This window comes from Pyxicephalus adspersus, chromosome 2, assembly GCF_032062135.1.
Source record: "Pyxicephalus adspersus chromosome 2, UCB_Pads_2.0, whole genome shotgun sequence".
Lineage (NCBI taxonomy): Eukaryota > Metazoa > Chordata > Amphibia > Anura > Pyxicephalidae > Pyxicephalus > Pyxicephalus adspersus.
Window position 1 is genome coordinate 33,341,275 of NC_092859.1, and position 24,680 is coordinate 33,365,954.

A 24,680-nucleotide genomic window follows, 5' to 3' on the forward strand; every position below is an offset into this window, starting at 1 on the left:
TGTACAGGATCGGTGCTATACGATCGTTCGCAGATATCGTGCAGGATCGTTCGTCGTTCGTTTACCAACGATAATTATTGGAAGTGTGTACGTAGCTTTAGTGTTGCAGACCTACAACAGAAAAATAAGTCTCCTCAGTTAAAAGAGGTTGTGGTGTAAGGCAGGGTTGTAAAAACGTTAAAACTGAATGGACAGAAATAAAAATCTGCTTGTAAAACATCTCTGCATATGTATTTCACCAAGTTGTTAGTTGATGTTCTGGAGTTCAGCAATAATATATTTCCAGTTGTACATTTTCTCATATCTCTCAGGGACTCCAGAGGTTGAATGAATTGATTTTCAGCTCTCCTCTCTCCTCCTTCTACAACATTTCTTAAATTAATTTCTTAATTAAAAGCTGATGGATAGAAAGTCCAGCACGGTATGCCTTGTTGTTCCCTACATGCTGCATAAAACTTTGGGGCTATTTATACTGGAAAGCCAATATCACTATGTGCTTTTTGCTACAATGCACTATGCTAAGGAGGCCAAACTCTAAAGAGAAGGAGCTGCATGATAGGAGAAGAGCTGGCCATATGACTTCCATGGTCACAAATTTTTGGTGTGCTGTGCCTTCTTTTGAGACCAGTAACTGGTGCAACAAAGAGCACATTTGCAAAACACACTATGTTTTATACATGTGGGTTATGTGTTTTTATTTTTTTTTTATTAACAAAGATATTTATCTGCTGTAGCCATACCATTGCCTTTCATTATACCCTTGTATGTGCTTTACCTGCAAGGTTATTACTTACCTGCAATATTGAAACCCTACTAGCTGAAGCAGGAAGCTGTTGTTCACTTGCCAATCAAGGGACGCTGTAGGAGAGGATCTTGCTGCTGACTTATTGGGTCTTTGTCAATGGTATCAATTTAACATCAGTTTGATGTTTTTCTGAGGTCATTTGGAATTCATCAAAGGGTGCATCTGATCTTTGCACTTCTAAACTTAGCATATTGTGAAAAAAAAACACACCAACGTAGGCAGAAGTCCGCCCAAAAACGACAATATAAAAATAAACAACCAATTAAAAGATAAAATAACCAAACCAGCATTGCTGCAAAATTTACCTTCAATCTAAAGGTTTCCTATACAGTACTCCCTTTCTGCAGCTACATTTTCAATCCTCTGAGCCCAGGTTGTCCACCCCCAGCCTATAATGGAACAGTAAAGAAAAGAGAAGATGCACAGTGATGAGATCACCTCTGTGTCACTCACAGATTCACATACTTATACATATCTCATTAAGAAAAAACATTTATTGGTGTATTAATGATTACATAGCTGCACTAATTTTTGTCTTTTATATCTGCTTAGAGTTCATCTTTAATGGGACTAGTCAGTAACCCCATCACCAGGGAATTGTACTTACAAAACACCATTCTGATTACCTGTAAGCCAAGTCACTGCTCAGTAAATGCGGCAGAACCAGCCCTGAGGCTTCTGAGACTTGGCAACCATGCAATTATCAAGATCGAAGCACAAGGGAGAGCTCTGCCTGTATTGTGGAAATGACAGGCTTTATAGCAGAGCACAGGGAATACACGGGAGCAGTTGTCACCACAGGCCCTACAGAGTCTTCCAGTTGAAACGGGCCCATAAACAGTGCTGATACCAGTTGAATCTTTGTTTGGTTTATTGATGTAATACAGTTACACAGAAATTTATATGGGGGGGGGGGGGGGGTAATTTCTGTGCTGTTGTGCATTGGAAGCATTTATTTTGGTCTAATCAGCAGGTTGATGGTTTTTTTTGGAGGTGGGGTCCGACTAACCATTGCTTCTGCCCTTGCAGTGGAACTCCAGGACTTGGTGCTGCTGTCTGACCTTACCATGTGGTTGCATCTAGAAAGCTAATGCAATAGTTGTGCCATGTCCTTGAGTTTTTTGATAAAGTACAGTCTAGACCATTGTTTGTTTAAGCTTTTAACAGGGGACGACCCCTTAAAATAACTTTTAGGTCCTCATGGTACCATGGTGCTATATTTGCTCTATTCACAGCTCACAGTATATTAGTATGGCAGACAGTTGGGTCAGTGGGAAGAATGGTGTCTTTACAGATAGCCAGATACTCACAGATTGTGAGTAACAAATTGTCCATTTCTCAAGGAACCCCTAACAACCTCTGGATGAACCCTAGGGTCCAGGGAACCCTGGTTGAGAAACCCTGGCTAGACTTTTCTCATTTCAAACGATAAAACTAAATAAGGTCACCGTTGTCTGTATTCACCTGTTTGGTCACTGAGAGAACAAATAATGGGAATTATCAATGGTAACACGAACCATAACAATAAGGCCCTTCACTGTACTACTTTTAGTTTCACTTTAATTTTCCGTAAAGTAAGCCAAAACAATGGCAAAAAACTTATACAAATACATATGTATATGGAGACACAGACTGTATCTGCTGTCTACCACTCTGCACACAAACCTGTAAACAATGGTAACTACCTCAGCTTCTCCCTTATGACAACGATTATGGTGTTCACACTTCTCCCATAGCTTTACTTTTACTGAGATTTGTTAATTAACCATTGAATACTATACCAATTAATTGTGGTACTGGTCAGTGTTTTTCTTTTTCATTATATAAAGCCAAAAATCAAGCATATAACGTGGAAGAGTTAAACTTCCTGAGAGGAGGAAATTAGAAGAAACTCTCAATATATATAAAGTGAAGAATGTTCTATATAAATAAATGCTTCTTGTTAAGAAGCAGTTGAGGAAAGGACATGTAACAAGCTGTGATTTATTTATAAAAGGAACATTATTATTCTGCACATTTGCTGAAATTGTTCATTCTGAAGGTATATTATACTGAACCTAAAGGAGACCCTTTAAAAATGTTAAAAGTTTACAAGAACACAATTCTGACAAGTCAGAATATATGGCAATAGGAAATAAGAAAAAAGCTCCACCATTTATCAGTAAAAAGCCAGCTAAAGACTAACTAGGCTGACATAATGTCATTAAGTCATTATAATGTAACTAGTCTGCTGCAGTCAGAAGGAAGCATTTGCTTAATTTCTTCTCCCCCAACATTGCAATTTAAAAGCTTTTGCAAGGTGAGAGGTTACATCAAGGGCTGATCTGTGCACAGGCATTAGGACTTGCAAGGGTTTGTCACTTTTGAGCCAGCATCTAAGGCCAGGAAGTAGATACTGACCATGTATGATACCAAAACAAAGATGGCAAGGAAGAAAGTACATTTATTTAGCTACTTTACTTGGGCTACATGGTGGGGATGTGATCTGTGGAGTAGATTTGTGAAGTGCAGGAAAAAAAGTAAGAAATTTGGATGCTGAAAAGAAGGAGTCCTGTCCACCCCCTCTGTTTTCAGTTTCCCAGTGATGGAAAAATGGTTAAGGGATCTAAAGTGGTTAAGGGATCTAAATTTAAAACTTAATTAAAATCAGCCCCACGGTGGTGCAGTGCAGCTGGGGTCCAAAATATCAATGATTTTTTATCAATGGATTTAGTGAAGGGCCTTGTTAAATGGCTACAAAAGCCATTTTCATTCTCAGTAAGCTGTTGTTGGTTATTTGGGATTTGGGAAGTGGAGGTTGGAGGGTGGCTAAGCAGCAAGGTGGGAAATATGGGGGCTGCTGAACTGTGATCTTAAGTATTGTGATCTATGTGACTATTATACTTAGCCATAATACATTAGCATGACAAAATATATATGATGATTGCTTTATTACTAAAATTGTAGTTCCTCTATAAATATCGACGTAAGGAGAAACACAATCCTCCAGTACCTAAGTTAACCATTTTGTTTTTTAATCCAGTATTATCATGTTGTATGGAACAGGCTTCACTTTACATACAAAAGCAGATACACATACAAAATACAACACAGCCAAGATATTTTTTTATATAGAATCCTATAAAAATAGCTTTTAGTCTCAAGTGTCCCTTTGCCTGGAGTTACCCTTTAATATTTTGATAACTCGATTTCTCAAGGTCCTATTCCCTTGGCCAGTCTAGTTTACATTCTAATCCTGACAGATGAAAATGTGATTTATCCAGGGTCACGAGGAGCTGACCCCTGGGACTTCAAGCCTGTCTGCTATTGTCATTGATATTCACTTCATGTTATAGGTCTTACTGAACTGCTGTTTCTATGGTGAAGAATGTAATATGAAAAAAGATCTCAGCTAGCCACAACGTCATTGTAATTTTTGATGTGGACAAAACACAATATCTCTTGCAGTGGATCAATCCTGATACCCAATAAACTTCTCAGTGTGTGGTCCTTTGGTTTCCTCCACTGGCCCCTACAACAAAACAGTGTACTATAGTGATTTAGGCACTGGAGGATGAAAACCTGGGGATCTGGCAACTGACACTCCTGGAGGAGTGAAGTTACTGCCAACAGCTTTGCTAGAGACCAAAGATTCCATATTCCTACAACCAAACAGGTGTATGTGAAATGCCTTTTTTAAAATGATTTTATTAGTGGCATTCAATTTAAAGCTGAACTGTAGTCAGTACCAGCTATCAACTATGTTGCCTCCTCCTTTCCCCCATATCAAAGGTAAAGGTAACCATAGCCAAATATTTTTTTTTTAATTTAGTATGTGAGTAGTGTGGTCTGCCCTGTGTGTGGAAGAAGCAGTGCAACACTGCCTAAAACATGTAATCCTTGGGCACTTTCTACCTCAGGTACCCTGCAAGATGTGAGCCCGTGCCCTAGGCAGTACACTAGGTTCTAGTACTGTTATAATATTAACAAACATATAGCCCGGTTTGTGATTAACATGAAGATCCTATTAGTTGTTGTTACTGGATCCTGGTGTTCTTCTTAGGGCACAAGCTATACCATGACCTTAAGGAGCACCCAAAATATCCCCAAGCCAAGGCACCATGGAAAATGTTTTACATAAAATCTCCATGCATTGGGACCCATTTTATCAAAAGGAACAACAACCCCCAGCCGGTCAGTAACCTGAATGTTGCAAATAAAATCACATCCGGAAAGATCAGGCTTTTTATTTTGCTTGCTCTATCCTAAGGAACATTACTAAATCTTGGGATTTGTTCTCAAATGCAAAGCAAATCCTGGATTTATAGAGCTGTGCCATACGTTCCACAGAAAAAAAGTGAAAGGCTTAAAAAAACTGAATAAATATTTTGTAGCCACCTGATTAACATTTCTGGATCCAGACAACCAAGGGTCCATGTCCCCTGAGCTTATAAAATTTTACAGCAGGGATTCGTGATGAGGAATATTTGTATGCATATGGCCTCCAGCTGCCTGCATACGAAATTCAAGCTGTGACAAACACACAATGTGGATGAGTCATTCAAACTAAAAAAAGAATCAAAATGAAAACAAAAGTGAAATTGTTACTAACAGCAACCAATCAGCCTTTTTCTTTCATTTTATAACAAAATTGTAAAATTTTTATTTGGTCCCAGTAAAAGCCAAGCTTCAAGCTCCAGCATGCATAGGATGTGTGCTTGTGCCTCACATAGTTAGCTGGAAATCAGTATGGCTTTACACATATATGACAATAAACTCCAAATTAAAGTGGAGCAAGAATCAGATTTACTTTTTATAATAATGCATACATGTCAAGGGCTAAAGCACCACCAAAGAGCAAACCTCCTACCCTCCTTAACTTTTGATAATATGTGGCAGGATTGGTCATCCAGCATAGTGCTAGAGTGACAAGGTTAGGTTGCTTTACTTTTTGTTTTGTTTTGAACTGTTGAATTGTTAAGTTTGTATGAGTAATGTTCATGTAATGGGTTACCCCTAAAAAAACACACAGCAATTGTTTTAAGCCTTTACACAGACTATGGACAGTAAAGTTTTGGCATATTTCGTTCAAGTAGTAAATGAGCCTTAAATAGTTGAATATCTCCCTAGAAAACTATGCAATACACATCCTAAAATGTGTATTTTAGGCTTTAAAAAACAAAGCATATTTTACTGTATATACAAACCAAGACTTTCCCCCCAAAATGCTATTGGGGCAAAGCTTTAGGTACCATACATTTTGCTGTATTTTTGTAATTCCATATTTTACTATCACAAGCAAACATTTTGTTTATTTTTATTTTTTTTATACATCAAACCGAGTACTTGGTTTATTTACATTCTGGCCACTTACAGACAGATTCTGATGTACATGAACATGGAAACACTAAGATCAGAGTGCTTCCAGCTTCACTTATATGACAGGGGTCCAGCAAATAGAATTTTACAGATCCTTCACTCACTCTGCTTTCCAAGTTAAAATAAATTAAATGCCAAATTTGTTAACTTGAGTAACACCTAGGGATAACCCTTTGTGATTAACCATATAGCCTTGTGTTATGTTTGGGTTCAACACAGGGGAAGTTATCACAAACCCTTGCTGTAGCTGCATTATGAAGTAATTCATAATTAAAGAACACAACAGAGATTTAAAAGTCAGTGATTTCTAACGGCTTAGAAATCTGCTTTTGTCTTTGTTAAAAACATTCATGGCAAATTACAGTCACCAGATTTCCTGGCGGAAATTCCTGGCCAGTGACTTCCTAGATTCTCAGACCAGAAGAAAACATAGACAATGGTGACCAAGAAAGCCTCTTAATTTGCCGTTGGACAGCACCAGGACCCTCAACAGTGGCTTTTACAAAAGCCTTTTGCCCAATAGAAACCATATTGTCTTATTCTGGAGCCTCAATACGAAAAATGCCTCAATCTGGGTGCTACATAGAGCCCATCTAGAACTTTCCTATCCATACACTGGGATGCCTTGTCCCAAAAAGAAATACATCAGCTAGTGGTAATTAATGGTCTGTGAACAAAGTCTGTTTAACAAGGCTGGCTAGAGTATTTTCATACATTAAACTGTACAGGGAAACCGCAAGGAAACTTTCTCTACAACACAAATCATTAGGACGTTCAGCAGATCTCATGGGAATAATGTCATCCAGAAATGTGATGTATGTTTTTTATAGAAGTCTTTTTCCATTAGCTATCTTTATTAAGTAAGGTCAAGTCTGTATGCCTGATTCTCGTATACAGCAATCATGAAAATAGTATAGAAATAAAAGGGAATTTCACATGCCATTTTTATCTGTCTGGAAGATTTGTTTATTCTTGTTACCACTAGCAAACTTTGGTCTCTTTCATCACTTGTATTATTAACAAATCTGTCTGAAACATGCTTCAGATGGGAGAGTCAAATTTGTTTATAGCAACAAATTAGATTCCTCTTGTTATAAAAGTACAGATAAGGAATTAAAGAGAAGTATGGTATTTACAAATGTGCACGACACAATCAATTTTGCTTGCAAACAGTTTTTACATACAAGGATCTATCTGGTTAAGCAGATTCCTCTACAACAAAACCTTGGGATTTTTTCCCATCAGCAAGTGACTTGCATGATATTCACTTATAGGGTCTTAGCAGAAGATGAATTAAGTATTTACCAATAATATCAAACCATAAATCAATTTAAATAAGAACCGGGATACCTATTTTTGCCTAAATATACAGGAAAATGCTTTGACTTCAAAATAAACCTAGTGCATTACTTGTAGCTGCCAGGGCTAACATTCAAAACAATATTTATTAGAAATGCCAATAACATAAATGAATATAAATACATCTATGGTGTGTTATTTTCAAAACAATTATTTAAAGGAAAAAAGACACATGGGCTTATTCTGTAAATCTTATTGTCACCTTTTTACAGCTTATGTATTTTCTATTTCTGGGTTGGCTATTATGGGTCAATTGCTCTTAAATAATCTTTTGTGCCTTATTGTTTGCTAATAAATCCTGTGTAAATACTGTGTGTAATAATAATAGATGATGCTGTGTCATCATGAAAAGTGTGTAACAAACTCTCCCATCTCAAATGGCAAGAGTTTTTTTACACATTTTACAACAGTGCTATCTAGTCGTGTACCAAGCATAAACTAAGATTCTTTTTTAACTGGCATTTTGAGGGGGAAAATGTCTTGGTTTATATTTGAGTATGTACAGTAAACATTAATGTTAGTTTATACTGTGCACATGCGCACATTCCTTTACTTTTCTATCATTCCTGTCAATCAATGAAAAAGGGAAGCCTATATAAGTTAAATATACTTTTTCTTCTAATCAGTATGTGACAACACTGGGTCCTTAAACTATTAAGGTGAATCACCAGCATTGACACAAGGAGGAAAGGTGGGAACATGTTCCCAATTCAGACAGGAAATGTAATTAGCACTTCTGTGAGCATCTCACACCTAGTTCTTCTACACCAAACCCTAGAAGTGGCACCATAAACAATTGTGTTGCTTTTTGGTGTTTAAGAGTTTGCAGGCTAGTACCAGTACAGTAGCGGAATAACACATTGGTGGTTTTTCAGCATTAGGGATATCAAACTATATAACTGATGTACAACAGGTGCGCAATTTTTTATTATCATGAAAAAATGCTAGTGATATAAATCAGAAACCTAAATACAACCCAACTGATTGGATAACTAGTTGTTTGACTGAAAACTTGCTACAACATCAGGTTTTATATTCACTAATATCAGACTTAAAATTTGTGCATTCTCAGGATGGGCACTTTCTGACTGCAGAAAAAGTAGATCCTTTCCTCCTAAAGTACTGTAGGGTATTTTTTAAACGCTTGAAAATAAAACTAAAAAAAAACTAAATTAAACACACACAATTAAGAATATCAGCAAAGGAAACTGCACACTTTTGTAAGGTACGGTAATTAAGTTTAACTCATTTTATGCACTGTAGTCTTTCAAATGGATTACTATAATTTGGCAGTGTTCAGCTTGCAATGTGAAATATATTTAGCTGTAGGAAAGTGCTTCAGTTAAAACTAAAAATAAACACAAGGAAAAAACGAAATTCCTAGGACATTTTCCATCATAGCCCATTCTGACATTTACTAATGGGTGACCACAACAAATGTGGAATGATTTTAAAATGTGGTTGGTTATCTCCACAGGTTTAGGAGAAAAGTCAAGTTTTTATCGTGGTCTGTGTGCCCACTTTGGACAGTGTTTTTGTATGTGAAAGTGTTCAGTCTATTTATTTGTACTGGTTTCTTCTCCTCTATTTATGAAGATGTTTCTAAGCTGTTAGAAATAATTACCGTATTTTTCGCCGTATAAGACGCTCCGGAATATAAAACGCACCCAATTTTAGAGGAGGAAAATCTAGAAAAAAAAGATTCTGAAAGAATATTCCCCTTCTGATCACTCATGTGCCATTCATACCAGTATTCCCCTTCTGATCACTCATGTGCCATTCAAATTCCCCTTCTGATCACTCTGTGCTTTTTTTCCACTGTACGGCAGTTAGGACAGGGAACAGCAGGGGGCGCTGTGCCGGCTTCTTTCGCTCTGCACTGCAGCCAGGAGGAGACACACGCTGCTGCCAGAGAGGAGAGGAGACACATGCTGCAGCCAGCGAGGAGAAGAGACACACGCAGGATCGGGTATCGGGTGAGTATCTTATTTTAATTATTTTATAACACATTTGTCATATAGGACGCACCAACTTTCCCCCCCCCCCAGTTTTGGGGAAGAAAAAGTGTGTCTTATATGGCAAAAAATACAGTAAAACCTCACAGTCTTTGTTCTAAAGTATGAGAACCAAGATCCTCACAGTGCAAGCAGCTAAAGAGGCCAGGGATTTTTTAGGGTCATTTGCTATTGTAATGTCCTTCTAATGTTCAAACTTCAGGCAAGTATAAAAGACACAAATAATGCTGCTCTGTATTATTAATGAAACTTACGTAAGTACCTGGATTTGACATTTGTATCACCCTCTTGCAATCCCCTGTAGTGCAGTATAGGAAAGGTGAGCAGAGTGACATAGAGAGTTAGGCTTTAATGCAGACAGAATAAATCCCTAGGGACATATGATTTTAAAAAGGAGCTGATTTGAAAAGTTGTCTGTACAGCACTGTGGAATATGTCAGCACTATGTAAGTAAAGAAAAAGCAGAGAAAATACATTATTTTTTAATTTTCCTGCAATTTATTACCTGTTTACCCGTTTATTTTTCTTCCATTATTTTACTGCTGTTTCTATGTGCTGCACTTAAAAAAGCCCATAAAGTGATTAAAAGGCAAACAGCATGTTAATAAATTATGCAAAAGAATGTAAAAAAAAAAACAATAATTACTTTGTTTCATGAACAGACCCCCTAAAATGTCACAGTCGTTACCGTTTACCTATGAATATTGTTTATATAAGCAGCTTCTGGCTCTGTTCTCCTCCAGGGAGAGTTTAAACTTGCCAGAGACTTGCCAATAACTTATTACCCGTATCAGCTTCTGGAACAGCCATACAGCTTGTAGAACCTTCTGCCTCACATATACCAAAAATGCATGTGAAAAGTATACAAACATTAATTTAACACAGCAGCCCTGAAAGCTGGCTAAATGTCTTCCATGGTAACTGCAAAACATGTTATAAAACAAAGCTCTGTGTTATATTCAATACAATATATAAGTTCAAATACCAGGCCTCTCTGTCTTTCAAAAATATGTAGATATTAAAAAACTTTAAAGGTCCGCTGTGCCTTTAAGTCTCATGGCTGCTTCAGTTACAAAAATTATTCAAAGTAGACCTAGCACCAGTTTTATTTTTAAATAGTAAATGATTGCTTTTTAATGTGTAAATATAACACCTAATAGATGTTAATCAGCTCTTTTGGAGATGACAAGATTTCCCTGATTATTATTTGATCAGTTTTTTACCATAAAAATTCTTTACCAATCATTCCCCAGAGTTCCATTCTATGCCCCTTCTGCCCGCAATTTAATCAAATGATGGGTAAGGCTGTGTATTGAAATTGATGATGTCCATTCAAAATTCATTCGCTATACCTGTTCTCAGTTATATATTTCCAAAATCTGTATTTGCATAGAATGGTGCTTGCCAATGGGCAGAATTATAGAGAACTGAGTAGGGTTAGAATATGGCTTAAGCATGTTATACTGATGAGAGACACGCTTTGCTAAACACATATACCTGTGTAACATCACAACATCATACCATAGTTCCATCCAGCGTATACACAAATGGTGACAATGGAGACGGGTACTGCAGAGCTGATAACTGCTAGTAGGAAGTAATGACTTTAAATGCTGATATTAGATGGAAATTTCTATCCCAATGTCTATATCAGCCTTTCTCAACCTTGTAACCCAAAAAATCTCTTGTAAAATTATTTAGATCTTTGGAAAACCCTGCTAATAATCAATCAGAGGTTAGTGGCAGAAATTCCCCCCTTACATTGGTAGCCAGAATCATTCATCAGATCATTGGTGCCATACTGCAGACTCTACCAAGTGGCATTGGACTTGAAGCCATACAGGCAGAATTAGATAGTCAGTCGGTCACAGCTCTGGGAACCCCTAACAATACAACAAGCAACCCTAGGGTTCCATAGAACTCTGGTTGAAAATGGCTGGTCTACATGTTCAAATATCGATGTGTCAATGTTGTGGTAACAGGGAAAGCATTGCTATTTTCAATTCTATTAGTAATAAAAGAGAGAATACTTTACTGCCTTGCTTAGAGATCTCTGAAATCTCTGCCACACAGGGAGTATATTGCTTTTATATATACTGCTCTGTGTGGTGTAGCTGTACAAACTAATCCTTCTCGTGCCACTGGAGGAAAGAGCTGGTGGTGATGTCAAAGTCGATCCAACAAGATTAAAATAGATAAAAAGATTCCATAGAGGGTGGGCATAGCGGTGTGTGCATTGGGACAGAATCTCCGCTATTCCTATTCATTTTGGATCCATCCATTTCTGTTCCCCGGGGTGAGATGGGATCCAAAGTAAATGAAGATGATGAGTGAGGATGAGTGGAGATTGTATACCCATACACAAAAGTTTAGGGGTGTCAAACTCAAGTACACAAAGGGCCGAAATTAAAAACTTAGACCAAGTCGGGGGCCAAACTTTAAATTTATTGAGGAAGTTTACTACTTCATCCATAACTAACAAAAACAAACCCCTCTACACACACTTTAGAGTTGAAAAAGCTAATTTCTTTCTATCTTTGCAGGCTGTGTGTTGTTCATCTGACACTAAATATTGTTCAGTCTGACACTAAATATTACACTATGCAGTCTCTAATGGATTGAAACAAACACAATGCCCCTGGTAGTCAGGCACCATGTGATCATTGCCCAGACTTTGTGTCACATGATGGGTGTACAGGAAAAATTGTCCATGTATTGCATGTATTGAAAATGATGATGTGAGGTGGTAACGAGGGCGGGTAGGTGGGCATCCCAGATGTAGTTCATTTTCAGAATTCTTTGGGGGGGGCCAAAAAAAAGTATCTTGAGGGCCAGATTTGGCCCCGAGCCAGAGTTTGACGCCCCTGGTTTAGGGCTTAAAACCAGACTTTACTGAAATGATGTGTTTTGGGACATCAAGCATAAATGTATTTTTGTTTTTTTTGTAGTTGTGTTGTTCTAGATCACTTATTTATGTTTACATTTTTTCTTCACCCTCTAAAAAATGTAATATGTTCGTATTATTGTATAACCTAATTATATGCTTCTTTTCACTAAAGCAAATAAATAAATAAATAAATAATTGCATGTGAATGCACTTCAAGCAGATGGAGAAGGAGGATGCAGCAGTGTGACACTTATGTAACAGTTTGCTTAAATATTTGATTTTACAAGATCATTTTGAGATTTAAGTGATGTATTCCGCATAAGGGTCATGAGGCATGTTTAAACCCATTGCTATGGTTACCTTTCTTTTTTCATTCATATGCTGTTTGGATAGATTCATAAAGTGTGTCCATTATGTCATACCACATTATCTATTCTGGTTCTACAATGCATTATAATACATTTTTTTTTTCTCAAAGACTTGAGCTTCCTGTATTAATCTCCATTTTGTTATTAGACAAATGACAGCAAAGTATACCTGTTATTGGGGCACAGAAGAATCAGTTTTGCCAGCTGAACTAATATGCTCATGAGTGCAGTGAAATATTCATCTGGAAAAGGAGAAAAAATTCCACCTATAATAATTAAACACGTGAGAACAAAAATATGGATGCTGAGCTGTTATTAAATGGCTCTACAGTCGTCACTCTGTATGTGCTTTTACTACCAGAAACAGGGTAGTCACGTAGGACACTCACCTGGAACAGGTATGCTAAAACAACTTAATTAGCAATATTTAGCAAATCCTTGGCCCCAGGTCTGTGGTTCCATTCCTTACATGTACTTCACTTGTACTTCACATGTACCTGATTTGTCCATTGAAGACAGTAGACTAACCGTAAATAAATTCCTACATTTCTTCATCCTCCTTCTTTCTACTTCTAACATTACTAATATCTAGTAGGACTGGCGAAGAAGTTTAATATCAGTAGGTGGCATATTTTTTTATAGGGCAAACCAAAAGATATTACCAGTTTAGCAATTGTCTCTTCCATATATCTAAACTCATATATTCTAACCTCATACTGTTCTTATACTCTGCCTATCTGCCCTCCTTGCAGCTCCTTGTTCTTCTGCTACTGACAAGAATAATATCTGTGACCTAGTATAACGCTGAAATCAGGGTACTGTACCCCTATCATTTACCCTGAAAGTAGGAATAGATATTTTAGAAGTGTAATTAGAAAGACGATTGTGAAGAGGAAGGTAAGTATGTTTTATAACAGTGACAGGTCGTCTGCTCGCAATTTTGTAATAACTTTACTTTTGCTTTAAGATTAGATGCCATTTAACTATAAGGCCTATTTACACATGTGCATTGCAAGAATGTGCCCAGGGCACAGTAATATGCATGCCGCAAGTTGTGCGATGATCCACTGGCACTCATTCTTATTGTCATTCCCCAACTGGCCTTTAATTTATCCAGTATATTTATTATTGTAACTTCTCTGCCAAGAAACAATGCAATTCAGTCTTTTGTATGCAGAGTAACAGAACGACCCATATAAATGAATATGACAGGGACCCATCTTGAGTCTCTAAATAAAACTAACTTCAAAAAACTTATCCTCACACTGAGGTTAGGACGGATTAAGGAACTTTCCAGCAATCAAAGAAATACTACTCATGGTTTCATTTAAATTCTTACAATGTATAAACATCACACTGACTTTGCCAAAATTCTGTCATTTTGTAAGATCATACAGAAAACATTCTACCTCTCTGATGCTTTTACAATCAAATATGACGGGACGCTTGTGATTTGTGCAAACCACAAAAAACAGAAAAGTGAACCTTTCAAGTAATTTAAACCTTTGAAAGTGAACAAAATTAGATACTACAGATGATTGTTGTTACTTCTGAAAGAAGTCAGTGCCCTGTACCAAAGTAAAGTTTACCTGGATCAAAGTAATGCAACACACAACTCTAGCTAACACTATTTAAAGCTGAAGTCAAAGCAGATCTAAAGGGACAAACTGGTGCACCTCTATAGTCTCTAATATATCAGTAAATGTTTTGTTAAAAGCAAGCACCTGAGTTTGACTTGGCATTAACCTCTTGCAGCCTATTGTACAGTGGCGCTCAGAGATGGGGAGGAAGAAGAATTACAAGGAGCCATTTAAGAGTGCTGCAGTGCAATAAGCATGCGGATGGAGGGAGAAAGGGTGACAGACTTACAGGATCATTGATGTGTCAGTGTAAGATAAAGTACCTGAAAGTGAAGTGAAAACTGCAGCAGAAAAAGATCAGTTCCCTGCCCTGCTTGGCAGGAATGTGGTGGGGGGACAAATCTGTGCAAACTTTTGAACTGCAAAAAAAAGGTAAAACCCATATGAATAATAGGTTACTGTAGCAAGTTCTCCCCAGCAGCATAATCAATTACTTCACCCCCTATAACTGTCATTTATGCAGCATAGCCTGCATCTAAATATATATGAAATAAACAAGTACATATGCTGAATACTAACAGATGATACAACTAGGCGGCTACCAGAACACAGTATTTTGTTTTACTAGACCATGCATTTAATTATCGTGTTCTCAAAACATAAAAGTGCCACTGGCACTTTCCAAGCAAACTACCCTTGGCTACAGTCTCTGTGAAATCTGTGCAAGTCCAGTCTTGGTTTTGTGGATTATTACTCTAAATGAGTCCCTATTGGGCTTTTAGACTCTAAAGGCTACGGAGAGCTTTTTATGTAACCCTCTCCTGGTGATTTTTATTTTGTTAATTGATTACACGGTTCCATTAGGGGTGAGTTTTTAGCTGTTGCACAAAGCGTAGCAGAACTTTGATGTATCCAAGGCCAACATTTAGTAAGAAACACAGAGATTTGGTGCCTAAAATAGATCCATGAGTTTCCTGAAAAGGAATGGCTGTGACAGTCACATGATGGGTTTTGCACAGCAAAATAATGACTAAATTTAAAAAAAGGACAACCATGTACAGATCATTTACTTTCACTGGTCAGCATACATCAAATTCCAATCTACATCAAATACAGTAGTAGCCTTGAGCTGCCTATGAACTCATTGTGAAGAACTGATCATGGGGTTTGAGTGAAGAGCAACGCCTGGACTATTACTATATTTTAATAATTGGAAGGATTTTTGTAAACCCATTTGATAAGCAAAGGCAATTGAAGCCTATGTCTAAGCGTCATCAGTATGTGTCAGCTAACTTGACTATAAATTTTCAGTGAATCTAAATAGTTTTCATTTTTTGTCTACATGTAAGAACTTAATTTGGTAAATTCATTTAGCCTTGTGCAGGGGAATGGTAATCTACTGATTACCAATGAGGAGGGGTATTGAAACTTTCCGAAGCCTCGATATCTGTATATCAGATTTTAGATTTACTATAGTAATCTGATACAATCTCTGGACCTTGGCCACCTTTAAATGTAAGTCCAAAGATTAATTATAAAACTGACCAAATGGACTAAAAGTAAACATTCATAGCTCGGGTGAATGGCTCCACGAATTCGCTAAAATGCTTAAGACTGAGCAGAAAAATGTTTCCTTGTGAAGTAGATAAATATATAAGAACTTGATCTTCAGCACTTCATGGTGGCAATGTGTTTTGACACCTTTGTGCCTTCACCATGTGTCACAGCGGATTTATGTCATCAGTTTTTATTCTTTCTTAACTTCACAAGAAACACTTTTATCAAACTATGTATCCCCCTATATATGTAAACATATTGAAACAGAATCCAACAGGAATGAATTATAACCTTGTCAGTAATTATGAGTATTATTAACAGAAAGGTATTTACTCAGCCAGCATGGCTGCTTTGTAAAGTTGAATCTCTCTTTAGTTGTCCCTTCGGGTCTCTGCATTACAAAAGGTAGTAGTTTTTTATAATTTATAATTGCATTTAGCAAAACTTGAAAAAATTTTCTAAGCAGACTAACATTAGGAAAACGACGAGGTATGCACCAGAGGCATTTGAAGCAGATATTTTCTTCATCTATAGTATGTGCTTATGATGGGACAGTTTTAAATTAGATCTGTGCTCTCACCTCACTATTTAAGGTTGTACAACATCTGTAGAGCTTGCATTATATATTTAGGAGTTGTCTTTTATAAGCACATAGAAATCACAAAAAAACCATTTGGTTGACTGCTTCAGGGCGCACAGCAAACTGTTAGTGTTAGGGAGAGGCAAATCACACCACTGGTAACCACAATTGCGCTGCGGAAATCTTTTAACAGCAACAGCAGGGTCAAAAGTGTCTTCTTGCTTCCAGGAACCGTGGTTCAAACTTCCATGTGCAAAAACTGGTTCCCAGCCACTCCTATTGACATGAATTGGAGTGCTGTGGTTTCACCGTGGGTCTAAAATGGCCCTTAGGGCTCATACTCCCATTTGTTTAAAGCTAGTAAATGTCTACATAGCCTATAACTCATTGTACCATCTCTTATTGTCACTATGGGATTGATTTACTAAAGGAATATAAGCTGTTTGCTTGTTTGCTCAACATTGCAAATTATGTTTCACCTAGCTAAAGAAATGACATGAAGCTCTACTGAATTAAGTCATACTCACAAAGTTTTTTAGATTCCTTTTCACATGATTGGGTAGTTTTGGCAATGTGCACTATCACCATATTCACTAAGCTAGGTGAATAATGATGAGGGTGATAACTCAACTTGGTATGTAAACAGCCTAAAATTCTTTAGTAAATCAGCTGGATTGACCTGCTATCTGGATCCTAATGATGTCACCCCTGTAGCTGTGATTACAGAGAGACGTGTAGATGGCAGCAGATGAGAATGGAAGCATCGTTACAGGCATTGCCGGAGTCAGGAATTGTAAGTATCAGTGCACAGGTAATATAAAGGAAAAGTGATTAGATGATCAAGGATGGAACGTCCCTCGTGATGTTCTAGCCCAGATAAAATGAAAATTACAGAGATTGATTTATGTGCAGGAAATGCATGGTGCTTTTTAAAAGAAATGCCTCTTAACTGACATTTTCAGATGCCTATTTAGCATTCTGATTATCAAATGATGCACCCCAGAACCCCAAAAACTAAGAGGCTCAGCAGTCAAGATTTATAACTTCAGCTGTCTTTTTTTCTAAATATACTGTCTATGATAATATATATTTTGTACTGAGCCTCTTTGCATGCACTTTTATCCTACCCACATGACTTTAATTAATTAGCATGGTATATGTAGTCACACACCTCAGCAGAATTTTAGTTATTTTTCAAAGCTGTTATATGTGTGACAGGTACACTTTATTACTATTTTCCCAGCTCTTTTAGTAAAAGAGAAAATGATGTTTTCCAAGTGTAGTTGTTTTATCAACAGCAGGATTACTCTGTCTGCTCTCCTCTGTGCATCTAATTATTTTCCTTAGAAGCCCAGATGAGATTGACAACAGTCGTAAACATTAGTATTGCATTATTTTCAGTGATTTCACTGCAATATCCACTCAGTTGCCATTAACATCTCTTTGTTTTTCTATCTAGACAATTTAACTCACCCATTTAGGATAAAAAAAATGTTCTAGGTGCATCTGCATCATTTCGCTCATTTATTTTCCCATTCATAATCTGGGATTCCACCAAGGCGTTTTATTAGCGAGACAAAGAGATATCCCCAGGATGCAGAGAATACATGGCAAATGGCTGCTTGCCATAAAGCAGCTTAAAAGGGATTTTACCTGCATATACAATATATATACTATACTGGTATTCCTAGTTTCTTCTTCTACTTAAAGAATCAAAGCAAAATGGCTGTAAAGAAAAGGTTGCTGCTGGGGAGGACTTATTAAACCTATTACTCCATATTACTCCATTGTAATTAAAGTGAATCTAATCCCAATATATATATATATATATATATATATATTTATCAGATGGTAGATAGAATAGATGCATTTGTTTTATTTTTACCTATGTATTGCTTTATTTAAACAGTCACACACTTCCAACCCAGGAGGGACAATGCTCAGTCAATGTACTGTATCTATGAAGAAGTACTGTCACCTCGGGGCAGGAAGAATAGAACACCTCCCCCTCGTATCATGTTCACAATAAAAGGGAAACATTTTTAACAGAGTTAGCAAGAAATATTTTAACTGATAAGAACCATCAAATGTAGATGGCAAAGAAAGTTATCAGCTCACAAGATTTCTGGCAGGTCAACTGATCAACAGGTATTTTTATAACTGAACAGATATAACAAAGTCCTAATGGTGGTCTGAGAAAGCAAACAGGAACTAATAAGAAAAGTTCATTGTTAGAGTTCAAACATTCTTTAAAGCCCTAATAAATCTATAATATTAACAAAACATGTCTCTAATAGCAATCAGGTACATTTGTGAGTACAAACATTTTATAGAAGCAAAGTGTTGGACGGAATATCTGTTCATGGGTGAGATGTGTTTGCACACTGCTCTATATCCCATCTATGAATTTAGCCAATAGGAGGGTCAACCAAATATGGCTTTGTGATATCCAAGGTAGAAAGAACAAAAGGTGCCAGACTTTATTTCTAAGCATCAAGAAAATAAAAGGAGAGGTCCTGGGCTGTATGGATAAATGTTCAACTACAGCTCTCTAAACTGTTCAGCAGTGAAGCTAGGTGATCCAGCAAACCTGGAAAAGATTTCTTAAAAGTCATTTGTTAGCAAATGTTGCTGGATCACCCAGCCTATTTGCTGAAAGTGTATCCTCTCCAGCCCTTTAATAAATCAGGCCCAATGAGTTTCTGAATTTGTAAAGCCCAGTTCCATAGGTAATACTTATCATATACTAATCTAATTAGTATATGAAATAAATACCAATCAACATAATTGCTTTGAGAACTTGTCATGTTAAATTTTTGGTTTAGTTGAGTTTTAAATCCATGTAGCCATTATGTTTTTTTTTACCCTATTTCCTCCATTTTTGAATACACAAGACCCAGAGCTAGGCATAAAAAGACCCTGGAGCTATCCTTGCATTGATAAAACAGAAATCTCTGTTTTCATGGTCATCTCTCATTTTCGCAGAGTTTTAGCAAATAAACATGTTCTAAAAACACTCCAGATTCTTCTTCTGTCATACAGCATGTCCGCCACATGCCCAATGACAGCAACTTGGAAATGTGTTTACAGTTTTCCCTGAGTATACTTATGCATCACCGTCTGCTGTCCTCCCTCGGCACAAACCCGATTCTTCGCAGAATGTGTGAACGCCAAACGCAAGGACAACTTCCAAAGAAGATGCTGTTTTTATTATGATTATAATTATTTTTTATTTGAGCAATAAGGATGCAAGATATTTTCTATAATCCGAAATTGGATTTGATTTATACAACAGGAGGAAATGCTGCCTGCTTTTTACCATATGTAATCCACTTACAGGAGGAAATATTTGCTTTATGAAATTAATGCTGGCCTTTCATTGTCGCAACTATTTAATTACAGCAATGACTCATTTTTTAAATGCCCAAGATAAATAAAATAATACTAAATAATTCGGGAAAATGCGTCCTGAATTAATTGCTGCCGGTAAAGTTCACTGCTGACTTTTGGCTCAGTGGCGCTGTTGGAAAGGAAAATTAAGGCCTAAACTTACTGAGGGGATGTACAGAGAAAATGTGGCGTTTTTCTAATGTGCTTTAAAGCAAGCAAGAATTAATGCAATAATCATATTATACTAATACTATAATATTAATAATATACTAATATATATATATAATAATATATATATATATATATATATATATATATATACTAATATACTATACTTTGTACAAAGGAGATACCTGAATCTTATTTCTGTCTGTATCCTCGGGTGAGGTTTAGTAGTAAACAGAATGATTTTTGGCCACACAAAGATAATATAATGTCTAATACCTGTAACACTGAAATGTATAGCAGCACCAGAGCATGTGGTTTATAATATATTCTGGTTTATGTCTATTGGCAATCTTGGCAAACAAAGCATTGTCTATTTTAGCAGCATTTCACGTATTTGACCTTTAGAACATGCTAGATCCAAACACAACGCAAAGCAGATCGAATGCAGACTTTGAAAAATCATATGTTCTGCTGCATCAAAATCAGCTCTAATTTGCTGACCTGCTTTTGACACAAGACAAGCACCAAAAAAAACAGCCTCGCTCAACATATGTCCATACTTCACTAGAAATCCTTAAAATCTGAAAAAAAGGAAAATGAATAATCCTGTTGCCTAGTTGCACTTCTGTGTACCTTCAGCATAAAATATTTATTTGTAAGAACATTGATAACACAGAACCTTCATAAAGCTGAACTGAACAGTTTAAATCAGGTAAATGCATTGACTTAAGATGCATCAAACCAAAAGGTATGCAAAGACCTACAGATTGTTTTCTTTAGAAAGCAACCACAGCTAAGAAGACAGAAATGTCCACTACCAGCATGCTGCAGAGAAAGACCATTTCTCTGTGTGGAAGCAGTAGTCTTTCTGCAAAGTTCTGACCTGCCCCTGTTGAATCACAGACAGAGCTCCCTAATTACCAGAGAGCAGAGCTTTCTTGAGACATAGCTGTTTAGCTTTGGATTTTGTTTGTTGGGGTTTGGGAGTATATGGGAAAATCGAAATGTATGTGTATTAAGTGTCATATATGCTGAATGTATAGGGGTATGCACAAGCCAACAGGCCGCACCAACAGCTTGTGTTGCTACCCTGGAGGATCAGGTGTGTGAACAGTGAAGTAGAATATGTATGTTTTGTACAACTATTGCCAGGAATTGTTATACTGCACCCAGAGAATGGGAGGGCTAATCTAGAAGGTCTGTAATTCAACTGAAAAGCCAGAGCCAAATAGTTTCCAGGTATCCACATACCGGTAGAGCAAAAGCTACAGCAGTTTATTGAACTCTGACACCAAAAACCCACAAGCGAAATGTATTTCCCATTTTCCCAGCATCTGGAGAAATTTGGTTATCTAATATGATAATATATGACATATATATCATACACACTTACTATTCTATGCATTCCAGTGTCCTAATGGCTGATGGTTGTCATGGAAGGAAATGTTCCTCATTGTGTATTTCCCATTGAATAGTAACAAACAGAGCGATAAGTGGACAATTCCTACTATAAGATACTTAGATAATCCACTGCTCTAGATTTTCCTAACTTCCACAGCATTAGCACAGAAGATGGTATGGCCAAGTAGTAAACTTTTACCTTTATTGCTGCACATATTTTTACCTATAAGTGATTTACCTGTGATTGTTCTAATTTATCCAGGTCATTGTGGTTAGCTACTACTAGCTATACATTCTACCAGACTTGTTTTGTTTTGTTACAAATGTATGGGCACAGAGCTTGTGGATTGTAAGAACACAAACATTTGTGCAATAATTATTTGGTAGACCCAATTTTTCCCCATGTATTAACACTCACAATTAGAGATTTAACTTATAAAAACTTAGGATCCTAAACATTGTGAAGAAAAGTCTTCTTTATGCTTTATGTAATGTTATATTTTTGTATTGTTTTTTACTTGGGGGAAGCAGAGTCTTCTAAATAGCAGTCCCTTGCATTTAATTGTAAGGTCTGTTTTAACTGTGCAGGGAGAGATAAATTGGGGACCAAACTTGCTTGAGCAGACGGGTTAAGTAAGGTACCATTGAATTAAGTTTATACGTATAAGTAATGTTTTTAGTGCTTTATTGTAGCTACATGATCTACCTTTAATTGTTCTTTTGTAGACTTTAATGGCAAATGTCACTGGGGGGAGTTATTCATCTAGATCTAGCTCTCATTTGTGTCCTGTGGGACAATTAAAAAATGGCATGACTATGTCAGCCACTTGACCTGTTGGAAGGATAGCAATGTTGCTGCAAATTGATAAGTTCTTATGAAGCAAAGGAAGTGCTGCAGAAAGGGCCATACTGGCAAAATAGGAACATAATGTAGGTTTGATTAAAACTGAGCAGGGGTTACTATTGACATTGGAAAAAAAGATTTTGCCTAAGATATACACTTTAAACATAAAATTATGCTACTGAATGAGAGAAATTAATAAATGTGTTTAAGAAATGTTTAAGAGAAATGTTTAAGTGGGTTAAGCCGCCTGGGCAGTCTGGATGACCTATGCCATAGCTTACGTCAGTTATGTTGAAAGTCCAGCCCTAACTCTAGGTCATGTATTTTCCTTAAACAGAGTTGTGTCACTCCTTTGCCTCTTACTTTTCTCTTCTGCCAGTATTAAACCCTCTCACATCTGTTTAATGAATAAAAGAAATGCGTGTGATGCCAAAAGTTCATCTTTAAACTCAAACAGATAATCAGACAATTCCACATCCTTCATGGGCTATTACACAGCAGACATCTGAAACAGACAGATTTAAAAGGACTCCTCTTCGGTTCTTGTTTTCTTTACACTGTGAAGCGGTCTCATCTTACACATTGTATAATATACAATGAATTGTCATTTAATAGTCTGCTCTAACCTGATGACCTTCAAAGACAATTCTTGGAAACCGTACTGATAGCCTTTACAGATCTTTTTAGTGCAATATCGAGATGAATGGGACAATTAGCCATTACTTATTATGGATGTAAAGCAATAGCAAAGATCTCATATAAACTAAATGTTAATAATATTTAGGTATGGTGCTATCATTTTTAAAAATAATTGATGATCCTACCAGAGAGGTCGCTGTTTACGTACTACCTGTGTTAAAACCGTCTTTCACATACTCTCCTGATCATGTTGCCATTTGCTTTCAAAAAACATGCTGAAAGAAAGAGAAAGCTTAGTGTCAAGGAAATGAAACCACGAGACTACTGCTTTTCCTTTCATTGTGTAGTCACAGGTAGGGAAAAGGAAAAGACCTATACATACCACTTAGGTGATAGGTACACACATCAGATGATTCTCATCTAATATTCGTCTCAGGGCCAGTATCAGACAAGAATCTGATGTGAGTACAGCACTCGTCCAACGTTGTTCATTGATCCGTCCTGGCAGATCCACAAACGATGAACGACTGCAATACAAGTGAAGGGAACACAGCAGGGTGCCACTCTGTCCTTCTCCCTCCTCCTCTCTCCATAAAGCCGAACGGTGTTGTATGTACAGCGCTCAATCATGTATCTTTTAGTCTTTTGTTGTTGGAAGGGATCGTGAAATCCTTTCCAATGACAAAAATCGAACATGTGTACATAGCCTTAATCGCATCAGAATAAAATCAAGGTGAGTGGTAAAACAGATCACATATATCCTGTGTTCATGTGTATTTATCTGTCTGTCTAGAAATCAGGATATGTTTTTCATTTAGAACTAGTAACACTTTACAAAGCTATAACAAACCTTAACAACTGTTTTTTTTTAGCAATGACAGCAAATTGCAATTGTTAAGGCAAATAACACATACATTCTATTTTAACACATGCACTGTACTGTAATTAAGCCCATATAATATTGTATGTCCTCTACAACCTCAGGTGATACTTTCTTTACTTGATATACCATATGTATATGCTACTGATTTTTTTCTCCCTGCAGATTTACTTGAGAAACATAATAACACCATGGGGTGCTTGTAGCCTTTCTACAACCGCTGCTTGTAAAATGAGTCGAAAGCTTTTTCTTCTCTGCTTTGCCCCATCATGCACAAGTATCCTGAAAAGGTGTTAACAGAAGGGGATAGTGTGGGCGTACTGAAAAATCCTGACAAAAGTGTTAAAATAAGTGATAATGAGGTTATTATTAAAAGGTACAATAGTTCTTAAAGGACAACCATCATGAAAAATATTTTATTCTGATATCTGTGTGCAGGTAATTTATAAAATAATGGTACTTTTTATTTTCATGGTTTTATTTACATTTTCTTTGCAATGCTTTTACATGTTTTTGGATTAGGCGCCCCGGTGTATTGGTATAATGCATTGCAATGTTTCTTTTTTCCTAATTTGCAAATTGAAGGTCCACTTCCCTGCCAGCCCTTTATCATCTTTATGTGCTCTAATGCATTGACATGTTCTAATGTTTTTATTGTACATCAACACTGTATAGTGGTGTTAGTGAAGCTACAGGACATAAGGCAAATTACCTTGTTCTTGCTTTGGAATTGGCCCAACATGGCCCTGCACATTGATGTGAATGGCTCCTAAATGCAAGGCAAACAAACCCAGAGTTGATGGGGGTTGGAATAAACTACATTATTTGGTGTTTTTTAACACCTGACAA

General features: G+C 36.8%; 1 protein-coding gene across 2 annotated transcripts in view; it reads right to left on the minus strand.

Annotated features, from left to right (window-relative positions):
* KCNA5 (potassium voltage-gated channel subfamily A member 5) overlaps window positions 1-24,680 on the minus strand; it is a 45,060-nt gene that overhangs the window by 10,309 nt on the left and 10,071 nt on the right. The window contains exon 2 of one of the 2 annotated variants that reach the window (XM_072400340.1): window positions 1,111-1,194. The exons of the other annotated variant lie outside the window; for it this stretch is intronic. The gene's annotated coding sequence lies outside the window, so the exon portion shown is untranslated. The remainder of the gene's footprint in view (window positions 1-1,110; window positions 1,195-24,680) is intronic. 2 annotated transcript variants of the gene reach the window in all.